Source organism: Schistocerca piceifrons, chromosome 5, assembly GCF_021461385.2.
Source record: "Schistocerca piceifrons isolate TAMUIC-IGC-003096 chromosome 5, iqSchPice1.1, whole genome shotgun sequence".
In the NCBI taxonomy this organism is placed as follows: Eukaryota; Metazoa; Arthropoda; class Insecta; order Orthoptera; family Acrididae; genus Schistocerca; species Schistocerca piceifrons.
In genome coordinates, this window is record NC_060142.1 from 440527702 (window position 1) to 440542009 (window position 14308).

The window sequence follows — 14308 nt, forward strand, 5'->3', positions numbered from 1 at the left end:
AGCGTTCGACATGGTGAACCACTATAAAATCATCCCAAACAAGATTCCGTGTTATGCTATCCGAAAATTACCAGATAAGTGAATCCGTTCGTTCCTAACCGCCAGTAAAATGTAGGCACACTTCATGGAGAATTTAAACTATAAATAGTCTCAAAATATTTGTCAGAAGAGCAATCAGGCGCATATGGAGTCTTGCTGGGACCTCCTCTTTTACTTGTCTATGCCAGTGATACGCAGTTTATATTGAGTCGCATGAAGTAATTGTATTTGCTGACGACACATTATTAGTAAAAGCAGCAAAAAATGAAGATTCTTCAGGATGTAGTAAACTCTGTTACAGGTCAGCGCAGGAATGAGTCACCAAAAAAGTTACCTATATATAAACAGTTTCCAACAGCAAAGCAGTCACAATTAATTTCTGGAGCTGCCGAAATAAATTAGCCATATTTCACAATAAACTACCAACAAAGTATCTTGATATTTGCGAAAAAAGTCATTTAAGATGGAACAAATGTGGGATCAGAATGTTACCTTGTACAGGCTCTGAAACGATGCATGAATGAGCAGCTGCTAGTAAGTCTTTTATGAAGTACTGCATCATTTCCTGGGTACACCTTAACGCTGCGACCTCAAGTGAATATCGTTCGCTATCGGCACCAAGGCTGCTGGAACGATGTGTGTCTCTTGGCTGTCTACAGGAACAACCACACATGGGTGAGCTTTGTTCTGATCATGTTATGATTATTAAAATACAGGAAATGAGTAACCAATAACTCTAGGCGACACACAAGAATTTGTTTGATATTCCATTTAATAAGCAGAATTCGGCAATGAATATTGACAGTCTATTGCACAGAGGTGGCACATTAGTCTAGTCCAGCAATAGATTGCGCAAGAATGAGATTACCTTTCAGATCCAGCGTGCAGTCTTTTGTCAGATAATTCCGCAGATTTCAGCACTGTAAACTAAGCTGAAGACTATCTCTTACTAACTAACAAATTACAGAGTTCCGACTGTTCACTCTAAATCACAAAATTTCGGTGCCATTAAAAGAAAATTTTGCTAAGTACGACGCAATTTGCCACACGAATAATACAGAGTTCCGTGCCGCCGCACGTTGATTTTTCTCTACGTCTGAAGCACCTCCATACCGAATTATACAATGTTCAATGCTGCGGCATCCCAGAATCTGTCTCCATAACTTCCTCTTAAGTTTTCAACTCAAACAACACGAGAATCCCACTCAGATAACCCCTGGTTCACACTTGGTTCCTCACTCTGCGCACCCTGTCTCTGTACAGGGTGTCACCTAACATTACCACTGGAAACACCTCCCAAACCACAACAAACGCGGAATAACCAATTCCGCCGACCGAAAGTGAGGAGAGGGGCCGGTGTAACTGGTTAATACAAACCATTGAGAAATGCACGGAAGTATAATTTTCAGCACATACTTATGTTTTTTTTTAAATGGAAATCTGTTATTATTTTTAGCACAACAGAAAATAGAAACAAATACTTAATCAATGCCGTTTCTTACATTGTAAAATGTTAATTACATCCAGAGTAATTTTAACGTAAAATTGACGCATGAGTATCTTCTCAGCAGTTCAATCGTTTGTATAGGAGAGAACAGAATTAATTATGGATACAAAAAGAACAGTGATGTAACGTAGGTACTCAGAAGAATACTGTACGGCACTGATACATTAGAAGAAAATGTGCATTAACATGGGAATTTTGTAAAACTTCCAAATTTTTGTTTTGTTTTCAATTACAGAATGTAAAAGAGTGTGTCCTGACATTTTAGGCCAATAAATGTTTAAAGTGGTGCCCATCATTTGCTGCACACATTTGCAATCTACCTCGTAATGAACGTCTTACAAGACGCAGTACTTCTGGTGTAATGTTGTCACAGGCCGCTTCACTACGATTTTTCATATCCTCTGGGGTTGTAGGCACATCACGGTACACGTCTCCTTTAACGTACCCCACAGAAAGAAGTCTAAAGGTGTAAGATCAGGAGAACGGGCTGGCCAATTTATGCGTCTGCCACGCCCTATGAAACGCCCGTCTAACATTCTGTAAAGGGTCAGCCTAGTGTTCATTGCAGAATGTGCTGGAGCACCATCATTTTGATACCACATACGCGTTTCCAGCGGGACATTTTCTAGCAATGTTGGCAGATCATTTTGTAGAAACTCGATGTATTTTGCAGCTGTTTGGGTGCCTTCAATGAAGTGAGGACCAATGAGATGTTTGCCAATTACTCCGCACCGTACATTTACATGTAAGGTGATTCACCCTGTATACTCGCGCCCCCACTCTCTCTCTCAATCCCATACTTTTACCCTCCAAATACAGAAAATTGGCAGGCCGGAGTGTGGCCGAGCGGTTCTTGGCGCTACAGTCTGGAACCGCGCGACTGCTACGGTCGCAGGTTCGAATCCTGCCTCGGGCTTGGATGTGTGTGATGTCCATAGGGTAGTTAGGTTTAAGTAGTTCTAAGTTCTAGGGGACTGATGACCACAGCAGTTAAGTCCCATAGTGCTCAGAGCCATTTGAACCATTTTGAACAGGAAATTGAGGAGAAAGCCACAGCTTATGACCTACATTACAACTGGTGACACCACAATGTGCCGCTTTGAGTCACATCCACCAACGCCAAGCATGGCAGTATTTTTTTACTGTTCGGCTTCAGCAGTCATTTATTCCATTTCCCTTAACATAACTTACCAATCTTTGAAAAATGTAAAAGAAATCATTAAAAAGAAGGATTAACCCATTAATTTCTATTGGATTTATCGTGATCTTTCCACTTATGATGACTGTCTGTCCCTAATTTTACTAGCTCTTACTGATCATGCAATTTAATTATATCTGTGACTTAAAATCTAATTAATTTTAGGAGAAAGGCGTCACCCTATTTCTTGAGGGGACACAGAGATCATTATTACTATTCCCTGTGGTATTCTAGAGTTTCGAGTTATTTGTTGTTGGTAGGCTATACACTAAAATTCATTACTATAATTACAATTTCGTCAACTAAACGTTTGAATTTTGAATATTGATCAAACATTTCATGTATCATTCGCTGCTATGTGTAGCGCATCATCAGACGGAACCTTGATTGCAGCTGTGACATTTTTCTCGATGAAAGTAATTAATTTTCAAAGTAAATGTTGTTTTGGATGGGTCATTTACTACCCAGTGGAAGGTTCTCCTGTTTTAAACAATTATTGTATATTTTTCCTGAATCGAGCGGTGTTTCGGCTATAATAATACTATGTATAGTAGTGAAGATACCACGACTTTGTACTGATCGGGTACTGAAGTGGTGGCAGCCTCTTGTAGCAGCCAACTGCAGCCGTCTGGAATGGTCTAGGATGGCAAATTCTGAGAATTCCAACGGACTCAATAACCCGGCGCACGCTTTGTCATTACTGGCAAGCGACACTGACTTTTTCTTTTACCTTAGTAGACTAGTCAGCCACACCCACTCTAGTTCAGTCACATCTATCGGTAATTCGGAATACACACTATTGTATCTCAATGTCTTTGGTTACCGATCAAACAGATCCTGTGTCCTGAGTTTGACCGGAGCCACTACTTAGGTTTTGAGAAGATATCGCCAGTTAAGACTCCCAGAGGTTTGCTGTATCAGGAGTCACCTTCATTCCTCCACCTGTTAGTCAAAAGGGAGCGGGGAAGTGGATGGCAGTTCAGAGCACCCTCTTGCCTTTGGGGCCGGAACTCCCCTATAGGCGAAGCAATCAGCTATGATCAACGGCTTGAGGATGCAGAAAGCAACGAGGACCATTTAATTGCAGACACATAATGTGTATCCACAGGACGTTGTGTACTCTAATTGAAAAAGTGTCATAATGTTCTCTCCTTTGGCAAAATGGTTCAAATGGCTCTGAGCACTATGGGACTTAACATCTGAGGTCATCAGTTAAATGGTTCAAATGGTTCTGAGCACGATGGGACTTAACATCTGAGGTCATCAGTCCCCTAGAACTTAGAACTACTTAAACCTAACTAACCTAAGGACATCACACACATCCATGCCCGAGGCAGGACTCGAACCTGCGACCGTAGCGGTCGCGCGGTTCCAGACTGAAGCGCCTAGAGCCGCTCGGCCACAGCGACCGGCCCAATTTGGCAAAAGATTCGGTATTATCGTCACTCGTATCTCCTGAGGTGACTACCAAGGGGGACCACGAGAAAAAGACTGAAAAACCACCGAAAGGGTAGTATTCCACGAGTCGGGGGATGGAATGTCAGAAGTCTGACTTTTCTAGGGAAAGTAGAAAATTTGAAAAGGGAAATGCACACTCGTGAAATCTTCTCGGGTGATCAGCCGAGTAAAGGCGTCGTCTTCTCGCAACGTTTCGAAGGGTTTCGTACCCATCATCTTCAAGCGAAGATGATGGGTACGAAACCCTTCGAAACGTTGCGAGAAGACGACGCCTTTACTCGGCTGATCACCCGAGAAGATTTCACGAATGGAATACGCCGAGAAAGTCTCAAATCACGGGAAATGCACAGTTTAAAACATAGTGTGAAAAGAAACGAAGAATTATTTGGTCAGAAGAATATAGAGTAGTACCAACATCAGGAGATAACAGTATGAAGTTTCTGTGATCAGTTTAACAAAAGACTTACTACAATAATCGAAATTAAATCAACGCCAACAACTATAGTTCCATGCCGCCGTCAAATGCAGAGGATAACTCAATAGAGAGAATATACAGCGGAACTGAAATGGTGTTTCAGTCCGTAAAGAGAGGTGACAACGTGATAATCACGGGGTATTATAACTCAAAGAGTAGGGGAAGGAACGTAAAGGACAGTTACGGGTAGTAGTTAAAAAGAATGAGAAAGACGCATTGAGTTCTACAATAAATTTAAGCTAAAAACAGTAAGCACACTCTTTAAAAATCACAAGAGGAGGTGGTAAACGTAGAAAATGTTAGGAGACACGGGTCTGTATCAAGCGAACTACATCATGGTGAGACAGATTCGGAAATCAGGAGTTTTTATTGTAAGCCGTACACAGGAGCACATGTAGACTCAGATCAATGCATTTAGTAACGATAAAAAGAAGTTTAAGAGAACTATCAGAATCAAGCAAAGTACAAGGAAGTGAGCTACTGAAATACTGAGGAATAATGATATGCGTTAGAAGTTCTCTGAAGCTGTAGATAATGTGAAACTGAATACTATAGTCGGCAGTTCTACATCTACATCTACGTGATTACTCTGCTATTCACAATAAAGTGCCTGGCAGAGGGTTCAATGAACCACCTTCATGCTGTCTCTCTACCGTTCCACTCTCGAACGGCACGCGGGAAAAAGGAGCACTTAAATTTTTCTGTGCCAGCCCTGATTTATTTTATCGTGATGATCATTTCTCCCTATGTAAGTGGGTGCCAACAGAATCTTTTCTCAATTGGAGGAGAAAACCGGTGATTGAAATTTCATGAGAAGATCCCGACGCAACGAAAATCGCCTTTGTTTTAATGATTGCCACTCCAATTCACGTATCATGTGTGTGACACAATCTCCCCTATAACGCGATAATACAAAACGAGCTGTCCTTCTTTGTACTTTTTCGATGTCATCCGTCAGTCCCACCTGATGCGGATCCCACACCGCACAGCAAAACTCCAGAATAGGGCGGAGAAGTGTAGCGTAAGCAGTCTCCTTGGTAGACCTGTTGCACCTTCTAAGTGCTCTGTCAATGAATCGCAGTCTTTGGTTTGCTCTACCCACAATATTATCTATGTGATCGTTCCAATTTAGGTTATTTGTAATTGTAATCCCTAAGTATTTAGTTGAATTTACAACCCTCAGTTTTGTGTGACTCATCGCGTAATCAAAATTTAGCTGATTTCTTTTAATACTCATGTGAATAAATTCACACTTTTCATTATTCAGGGTCAATTGCCACTTTTCGCACCTTACAGAGATCTTATCTAAATCATTTTGCAAGTCGTTTTGATCATTTGATGACTTTACAAGACGGTAAATGACAGCATAATCTGCAAACAATCTAAGACGGCTACTCAGATTGTCTCCTATGTCGTTAATATAGATCAGGAACAATAGAGGGCCTATAACACTTCCTTGGGGAACACCGGATATTACTTCTGTTTTACTCGATGACTTTCCTTTTATTATTACGAACTGTGACCTTTCTGACAGGAAATCACGAATCCAGTCGCACAACTGAGGCGATACTCCGCAGGCACACAGTTTGGTTAGAAGACGCTTGTGAGGAATGGTGTCGAAAGCCTTCTGGAAATCTAAAAATATGGAGTCAATTTGACATCCCCTGTCGATAGCACTTATTACTTCATGAGTATAAAGAGCTAGTTGTGTTTCACAAGAACGATATTTTCTGAATCCGTGCTGACTATATGTCAGTAAACAGTTTTCTTCGAGGTAATTCATAATGTTCGAATACAGTATATGTTCTAAAAATCTACTGCAAATCGACGTTAGTGATATAGGCCTGTAATTCAGCGGATTACTCCTACTTCCCTTTTTGGGTATTGGTATGACTTGAGCAATTTTCCAGTCTTTAGGTACGGTTCTCTATGTGAGCAAGTGGTTGTACATAATTGCTAAATATGGAACTATGTTATCAGCATACTCTGAGAGGAATCTGACTGGTATACGATCTGGACAGGTGGCCTTCCTTTATTAAGTGATTTAAGCTGCTTCGTTACTCCGAGGATATCTACTTTTATGTTTCTCATCTTGACAGTTGTTCTTGATTGGAATTCAGGAATATTTACTTCGTCTTCTTTGGTGAAGGAGTTTCGGAACACCATGTTTAATAACTCTGCTTTAGTGGCACTGTCATCAGTGACTTCGCCGTTGTTATCACGCAGTGAAGGTATTGATTGTGTTCAAATGGTTCAAATGGCTCTGAGCACTATGGGACTTAACTGCTGAGGTCATCAGTCCCCTAGAACTTAGAACTAGTTAAACCTAACTAACCTAAGGACATCACACACATCCATGCCCGAGGCAGGATTGGAACCTGCGACCGTAGCGGTCGCGCGCTTCCGGACTGTAGCGCCTAGAACCGCTCGGCCACTCCAGGCGGCTATTGATTGTGTCTTGCCACTGGTGTACTTTATGTATGACCAGAGTCTCTTTGGGTTTTCTGCTAGATTTCGAGACAGAATTTCGTTGTGGAAATTATTAAAAGCATCTCGCATTAAAGTACGCGCTATATTTCGAACTTCTGTAAAACTTTGCCAATCTAGGGGTTTTTGCGTTCTTTTAAATTTGGTATGCTTTTTTCATTGCTTCTGCAACAACGATCTGACCCGTTTTGTCTACCATCGGGAATCAGTACCATCACTTTTTAATTTATGTGGTATATATCTCTCAATTGCGGTTGATACTATCTCTTTGAAATCATTCCACAACTTTTCTACACTTCAATGATCAGATCGGAAGGAGTGAAGATTGTCTCTTAAAAAGGCGTGAAGAGTATTTTTATCAGCTTTTATAAATAGATACACTTTGCGTTTCTTTTTTATGGTTGTAGGTGTTACGGTATTCAGCCTAGGAGCAACTGCCTTGTGGTCGCTGTAAAGCGAAGGACAGCTCTAAAATGGTAATCACTTACGTAATAAAAAAGGTGACTGCGAAGAAACGGCAGGTAACATAAAACATATTTCTATTGATCGACAAAAGAAAGAAATAATGATGGTCCGGAAAAGAATGAACTCCAGCAGCATTAGTCAGTCATTAGACGGTATAAGGAAGTTAAATGACAACAGGAAAAACGTGATAAAAATCGAAAGAAAATTGGAGCTGGGAGGACAGATGCAGCTGAAAATAACTTTCGGAGAATTTAAAAGCAACATGGAAAAAGGGATTCAGCTGTTGAACACACAGGTGATAGCGTAGAGGTGGAAAGAGAAGAAAGAGAATACTGAGATCCTCTACAAAGGGGGAGGGCGGGGGGGGGGGGGGAGTGGCGGACAATCTGCTAATGGAACAGGTGATGTTTCGGAAGACGAGGAAATCGAGTGTTAGTGTGATTTCAAAGACTTTAGAATAAACAGGGCAGAAGAGATCGATAAAATTTCTGCAGAATTACTTGCAGAAATACAGAAACTAGCCACTTTTTGTACATCTTTATTTACGCCAAGACGCGTTTCGGACTTTCGACAATGTTCTATTGAAGTAACACATATATATCTTCTTCAATACAACGTCCCTGCTCCCCGCCGCCGTTGGATAAGCAGCTGCTGCAGCAAGTCATATACTCTTAGCTCACTTATTTGTTACATGGTTTAATTCTTAATTTCTTTGCGTGTTTTTGGTACTTGCATTGTTTAATTCATGAATTTCGGTCGTATTATAGTATTTGAGAGAGTAGCATCGCGTTTTAGTACCTGAGTAGTGTAAAATCGCGTAGTCTCCTTCCGCTGCCGAGCAGTGTGTCAACAGTGCGCAAGTAGCAGCATTACTGCATCTATTAGGCTATTTTGTATCTTAATAACCGTTTAAATTTTGTGTCGAATTGTTTGTGCTCTCTGTAGATTAGTTCAGACGTTCTTTGTACAACAGTTTTTAGCACGGATAGGGACTGCAACTGCTGTGTTCGGGTGCAGGCTGAGTTGGCATCCCTTCATTCCCAGCTTCAGGCAGTGTTGGCTTCGGTCACACAGCTTGAGGCTGTTGCCAATGGGCATCACTGTCGGTGTCCGGATGGGGGTTTGTCGGGGACGGCCAGCTCGTCCCACGCATCCCCCAATCGGACTACGACTGTGGCTGCCCGGGATACTGCCCACATTGAGGCTGATACCTCGCCTGTGGTAGAGTGGGAGGTCGTCTCGAGGTGTGGCAGGGGGCGAAAGACATTCCGGAGGGCTGAAAGGAAGGCCTCTCCAGTTTGTCTGACGAACCGGTTTCAGGCTCTGTCTCAGGCTGATACTGATCTTCGACCGGACATGGCTGCTTGTCCTGTTCCAGAGGTTGCCCTCAGTCTGCAAGATCCGGGCGGTCGCAGAGGGTGGGCTTACTGGTAGTTGGGAGCTCCAACGTCAGGCGCGTAATGGGGCCCCTTAGGGATATAGCAGCAAGAGAGGGGAAGAAAACCAATGTGCACTCCGTGTGCATACCGGGGGGAGTCATTCCAGATGTGGAAAGGGTCCTTCCGGATGCCATGAAGGGTACAGGGTGCACCCATCTGCAGGTGGTCGCTCATGTCGGCACCAATGATGTGTGTCGCTATGGATCGGAGGAAATCCTCTCTGGCTTCCGGTGGCTATCTGATTTGGTGAAGACCGCCAGTCTCGCTAGCGGGATGAAAGCAGAGCTCACCATCTGCAGCATCGTCGACAGGACTGACTGCGGACCTTTGATACAGAGCCGAGTGGAGGGTCTGAATCAGAGGCTGGGACGGTTCTGCGACCGTGTGGGCTGCAGATTCCTCGACTTACGCCATAGAGTGGTGGGGTTTCGGGTTCCGCTGGATAGGTCAGGAGTCCACTACACGCAGCAAGCGGCTACACGGGTAGCAGGGGTTGTGTGGCGTGGACTGGGCGGCTTTTTAGGTTAGATGGCCTCGGGCAAGTACAGAATGGGTAACAGCCTCAAAGGGTGCGGGGCAAAGTCAGGACATGCGGGGACCAAGCAGTAATCGGTATTGTAATTGTAAACTGTCGAAGCTGCATTGGTAAAGTACCGGAACTTCAAGCGCTGATAGAAAGCACCGAAGCTGAAATCGTTATAGGTACAGAAAGTTGGCTGAAGCCAGAGATAAATTCTGCCGAAATTTTCTACAAAGGCACAGACGGTGTTTAGAAAGGATAGATTGCATGCAACCGGTGGTGGCGTGTTTGTCGCTGTTAGTAGTAGTTTATCCTGTAGTGAAGTAGAAGTGGATAGTTTCTGTAAATTATTATGGGTGGAGGTTACACTCAAAAACCGAACTAGGTTAATTGTTGGCTTCTTTTACCGACCTCCCGACTCAGCAGCATTAGTGGCAGGACAACTGAGAGAAAATTTGGAATACATTTCACATAAATTTTCTCAGCATGTTATAGTCTTAGGTGGAAGTTTCAATTTACCAGATATAGATTGGGACACTCAGATGTTTAGGACGGGTGTTAGGGACAGAGCATCGAGTGACATTATACTGAGTGCACTATCCGAAAATTACCTCGAGCAATTAAACGGAGAACCGACTCGTGGAGATAACATCTTGGACCTACTGATAACAAACAGACCCGAACTTTTCGACTCTGTAAGTGTAGAACAGGGAATCAGTGATCATAAGGCCGTTGCAGCATCCCTGAATATGGAAGTTAATAGGAATATAAAAAAAAGGGAGGAAGGTTTATCTGTTTATCAAGAGTAATAGAAGGCAGATTTCAGACTACCTAACAGATCAAAACGAAAATTTCTGTTCCGACACTGACAGTGTTGAGTGTTTATGGAAAAAGTTCAAGGCAATCGTAAAATGCGTTTTAGACAGGTATGTGCCGAGTAAAACTGTGAGGGACGGGAAAAACCCACGTGGTTCAACAACAAAGTTAAGAAACTACTGCGAAAGCAAAGAGAGCTTCACTCCAAGTTTAAACGCAGCCAAAACCTCTCAGACAAACAGAAGCTAAACGATGTCAAAGTTAGCATAAGGAGGGCTATGCGTGAAGCGTTCATTGAATTCGAAAGTATAATTCTATGTATCGACTTGACAGAAAATCCTAGGAAGTTCTGGTCTCACGTTAAATCAGTAAGCGGCTCAAAACAGCATGACCAGACACTCCGGGATGATGATGGTATTGAAACAGAGGATGACACACGTAAAGCTGAAATACTATACACCTTTTTCCAAAGCTGTTTCACAGAGGAAGACCTCACTGCAGTTCCTTCTCTAAATCCTCGCACAAACGAAAAAATGGCTGACATCGAAATTAGTGTCCAAGGAATAGAAAATCAACTGGAATCACTCAACAGAGGAAAGTCCACTGGACCTGACGGGATACCAATTCGATTCTACACAGAGTACGCGAAATAACTTGCCCCCCTTTTAACAGCCGTGTACCGCAAGTCTCTAGAGGAACGGAAGGTTCCAAATGATTGGAAAAGAGCACAGGTAGTCCCAGTCTTCAAGAAGGGTCGTCGAGCAGATGCGCAAAACTATAGACCTATATCTCTGACGTCGATCTGTTGTAGAATTTTAGAACATGTTTTTTGCTCGCGTATCATGTCTTTTTTGGAAACCCAGAATCTACTCTGTAGGAACCAACATGGATTCCGGAAACAGCGATCTTGTGAGACCCAACTCGCTTTATTTGTTCATGAGACCCAGAAAATATTAGATACAGGCTCCCAGGTAGATGCTATTTTCCTTGACTTCCGGAAGGCATTCAATACAGTTCCGCACTGTCGCCTGATAAACAAAGTAAGAGCCTACGGAATATCAGACCAGCTGTGTGGCTGGATTGAAGAGTTTTTAGCAAACAGAAAATAGCATGTTGTTATCAATGGAGAGACGTCTACAGACGTTAATGTAACCTCTGGCGTGCCACAGGGGAGTGTTATGGGACCATTGCTTTTCACAATATATATAAATGAGCTAGTAGGTAGTGTCGGAAGTTCCATGCGGTTTTCGCGGATGATGCTGTAGTATACAGAGAAGTTGCAGCATTAGAAAATTGTAGTGAAATGCAGGAAGATCTGCAGCGGATAGGCACTTGGTGCAAGGAGTGGCAACTGACCCTTAACGTAGATAAATGTAATGTATTGCGAATACATAGAAAGAAGGATCCTTTATTGTATGATTATATGATAGCGGAACAAACACTGGTAGCAGTTACTTCTGTAAAATATCTGGGAGTATGCGTGCGGAACGATTTGAAGTGGAATGATCACATAAAATTAATTGTTGGTAAGGCGGGTACCAGGTTGAGATTCATTGGGAGAGTCCTTAGAAAGTGTAGTCCATCAACAAAGGAGGTGGCTTACAAAACACTCGTTCGACCTATACTTGAGTATTGCTCATCAGTGTGGGATCCGTACCAGATCGGGTTGACGGAGGAGATAGAGGAGATCCAAAGAAGAGCGGCGCGTTTCGTCACAGGGTTATTTGGTAACCGTGATAGCGTTACGGAAATGTTTAGCAAACTCAAGTGGCAGACTCTGCAAGAGAGGCGCTCTGCATCGCGGTGTAGCTTGCTCGCCAGGTTTCGAGAGGGTGCGTTTCTGGATGAGGTATCGAATATCTTGCTTCCCCCTACTTATACCTCCCGAGGAGATCACGAATGTAAACTTAGAGAGATTCGAGCGCGCACGGAGGCTTTCAGACAGTCGTTCTTCCCGTGAACCATACGCGACTGGAACAGAAAAGGGAGGTAATGACAGTGGCACGTAAAGTACCCTCCGACACACACCGTTGGGTGATCGCGGAGTATAAATGTAGATGTAGATGTAGATGTCTGGGGTTAGCATCTAGGGGTAGCATCTTTAAGTAGTAATCAAAACGTCATGAGTTCCAGGTTCGAACCCCGCCGATGCTTAAATTCTGAATAAAAATCATCAGCAATGGCGGCCGAAGACTTCCGACATAGAAAGTCACCCTCGCTCTGTCAATGGCCTTGTCAACGAGGGCCTACGAGTGGACAGACGTCCAGGGCACTCTCTTGCCCTTTGGGTGGGAAACTGCCCCTAACAGGTGGAAGAACCGACGACGATCAACGACATGAGGATGTAGAAGGCAGTAGAAATCACTGCATTAAAGACATGTAATGTGTATTCGCATTACATGTGGTCTGTAATTGAAAAAGTCTCATGATGGCCTCCCCATTGGCGAAAGATTCCGGATTAGTCCCGCATTCGGATCTCCGGGAGGACTGCGAAGACGGAGGCGACCATGACAAAAAGATGCAATAACTAAGGAAGGGATTACAGTTTACGAGTCGGACCATGAAATGTTGGAAGTTTTAACGTAGTTGGAAAGCTAGAAGAACTGAAAATGAAATGCAAAGATTCAATCTAGATATAGTGAGGGTCATTGAAGTGAAATGGAAAGGAGATATGCATTAGAAAATGGTATAATGTGAGTAGGATTCGTTATGATTAGGAAAGCAGCCCAGAGAGTGAGCTACTGTGAACAGTTCAGTGACAGGGTTGGTCTCATTCGAATCGACAGAAAACCAACGCCGAAAACGATATTTCAGGTATACATGCCGAAGTCGCAGGCAGAAGATAAAGAGATAGAGAAAGTATATGAGGACATTGAATAGGTAATTCTGTATGTAAAGGAAAATGAATGCCTAATGATCACGGGGGGTCAGAACGCAGTTATAGGGGAAGAAATAGAAGAAAGGGTTGTGGAAGAATACAGACTAGGCAGTAGGAATGAGAGAGGAGGAAGACTAATTGGGTTCTAAAATAAATTTCAGATGATGATAGCTAATACGCTGTTCGAACATCACACGAGGAGGAGGTATTATTGGAGAAGATCCGGGGACAAGGGAAGGTTCTAGCTATATTAACTCATGGTCAGACAGAGATTCAGAAATCACATATTGGATTTTAAGACGTACCCAGGAGCAGATATATACCCAGATCAAAATTTAGTAGTGATGAAGAGCAGACTTAAATTTAAGACAATCGTGCGGAAGAATCAGCGTGGCCGGAAGTGGGATACCGAAGTACTTGGGAATGATGAGACGTATTTGAAATTTGCTAAGGATGTGGATACTGCGATGAGGAATACCAAAGTAGGAGGTATAGTTGAAGAGGAGCGGACATCTCTGAAAGGGGCAGTCACAGATTTTGACAGACAAACATAGGTACAAAGAGGTTAACTACAAAGAAATCTTGGGTAACAGAAGAAATATTTCCAGGGAAAGACATGATTACATCAATATAAACCACTTAGGAATAATATACAAAGGAAACGCAGGTCAACCAAGGTGATATGGCTGCAGGAAATAGTGAAGAAATTGAAAAATAAATGTGCTTTAGATGGAGTGACTTAGCATACAGAAAGTCAACACAACATTTGGTGAAATTAAAAGAAAGGGTAGTAACATTAGGAGTCCAATGGGAGTTACACTGTTAAACGCAGAAGAAAGAGCGGGTGGCCACTATCAGGGGAAGGACTTGTCTAATAACTTGATAGAAGGAGAAACTGGAGTCGATAAGGAGGACATAGGGGCCCAATATGAGAGTCAGAATGTAAAAGAGCTCTGGTAGACTTGAAACATTCCATAGGAACTTCTAAAATCATCGAGTGAAGTGGCAACCAAACGAATACTTAAG